Source organism: Hippocampus zosterae, chromosome 20 (assembly GCF_025434085.1).
Source record: "Hippocampus zosterae strain Florida chromosome 20, ASM2543408v3, whole genome shotgun sequence".
Lineage (NCBI taxonomy): Eukaryota > Metazoa > Chordata > Actinopteri > Syngnathiformes > Syngnathidae > Hippocampus > Hippocampus zosterae.
The window spans coordinates 6,400,218-6,402,288 of NC_067470.1; the positions used below are offsets into that span (position 1 = coordinate 6,400,218).

General features: G+C 45.5%; 1 long non-coding RNA gene across 1 annotated transcript in view; it reads right to left on the reverse strand.

The window, feature by feature from the left end:
- The window catches only part of LOC127593051 (uncharacterized), a 37,259-nt gene that overhangs the window by 11,207 nt on the left and 23,981 nt on the right, over window positions 1–2,071 (reverse strand). The window lies entirely within an intron of this gene.

Sequence of the window (2,071 nt, forward strand, 5' to 3'; positions counted from 1 at the left end):
CTCTCCATTTAGACTGAAAATCAGCAAATTCCACCAGGTCTTGCTCAGGTCGTATCACCTCCACCAGAATTGAATAAAAGCGCTCGGCATTTGTGAAAACATTTATGAATAATAAATAACATGAGCATCACTATTTCATCATCAGGTCCAGGCCTGATAAAGTAACCGTAGCGAGCCATCGATGTTTCGGCCGACCAAGCGGATGCACGTTTGCCCGCTTTGCCCATCACCTTGATGAAGGTCTTTCTTTCCTCTTTTGGGGGAGTCTCACACATTTGACCTTGTTGGCAGCCATTCATGTATGTCAGGACCATATGCTGGGCTGGCTGTGTGTGCGCGTGTGCGTGTTCGTATGCGTGTGCGACTTATTTATCAATCTGGAGACCGTCGATTTAAGTTAAGGAGCCAAGGGGCCCACGTCCACTGGTACCAAACTGCATCACTTGTGTCTCCTTTTCATTGAAATTCAAATGGGGTGCCATTCAGGTCTTGATATTATATTCTCATCGTTTTCTTGGAGAGAAGTTGACGAGGTGCATGGTGGAAGCGGATGAGAGCCGCGAGACACAAAAGAGGATTACGGAGCCGAAACAGCCTTGACAAATCTGAAGTTTGAGGACACTTCCGGAGAGATTTGCAGACTATCAGAGACAAGCTGTTGGGACGGGTGGCAGATTGCTCCGCCCTTGTCAAAATGATACAATGAAAGAGATGCAGAGTTGCACCTCGGAATACGTGCCAGAATAGTGCTCCTCAAAAGGGCATCCGTGTGAGGAAAAAAACACTTTCTCAATGAAAAGTAGGCCCCTGCTCATGAATAAATGAAAGTGTGGGCGCTACAGGATAACGGCCAGCTTTCATAAAAGGCAAACTGTGGCAACTTTCATCGACAGTGGGCCTCTTTCTTATTGCACGAATTTGAGAGTGTAAATGGAGGATGTTTGATCCGAGCTCACGGCTGCTTATCTTACTCCATTCTCTGAGCCATTTATCTTCTTTTTGTTTTTAATCTATATCAGTAATGGCAGCCTGTCATATCAATACACGCTAGCTCAGCCATCTGCTGTCTAATGCCAAGAAAATTCCCCGGACCATAATTCAACAAACTCGAGCCATTTGATTTGGCTGACATCAAATGTTTTCTTCTGTGCATTTATTTTAAGTGCTTTTTGATTGCTTGTCCGCAGCGTTGTGCCTGCATAAGCCGCACGCTGAGCGTTTTGTCGTCTTGGTTCTTGCAAAATTTATGCGATCATTTAATTGGGCACTGGACGATCTGCTTTTATTATTGGACAAATCAAATAACGTCAGTTCAAGGCAGCCTCACGGGGGGGACACTGCTCACAAGCGCGCACATCGAGACGGTCTAAAATTGCATTCCCCTATTAGCGGCCTGTCTGGCAACAAATATGGAAATGATATTCATACACATACAGGCAATAGTAGAAAGGGAAGGTACGAAGCATGTTACAAATTAGCCACGACTCCAAGCTCTGATGGACATTTGCACATTTCCTTTAATCGTGGGCGCTAAGGATCTGACTGAAGACATAAAAAGCTGCATTAGAATTTGTCTAAAAATTCCTCAACAAGCTTTTGATAGTTGAGGAATCATTAATCATCTTTATCCAGACATACGGGACCTGCAGACATGCATTTTTTGACACTTGGCCATGCTATTAAAGAAGCCATGTTCACACTTATTTCGCATTTCCATATTGGCAACACAAGCGACAGTCTGTGGTAGTTAATCTTTTTTTTTTTGTTTCATATTGTGCTCCTTTCATCAACCTTGATCAGAAAACCTTCACGTCAATTTGATGTTGTGCAGTATCATGCACAATCCCATCCACTCTAATATTGCAATGAATTAATAACATGATTACAGTTGTGGACCCCCCCCCCCCCCCCCCCCACTCCTCCTCAGCACCTTGATTCGTAAACCCTTGCCTCACCCGCTGCAGTGTCCCAGTTGGTGCAGTCCAGGATTCGCGCGAGCGCCCCCGCTGCATGAATCAGCTGACAAATGGTATCTCCCTCCTCCCCCCTCCTCTCGCCCCCCCCCCCCCCT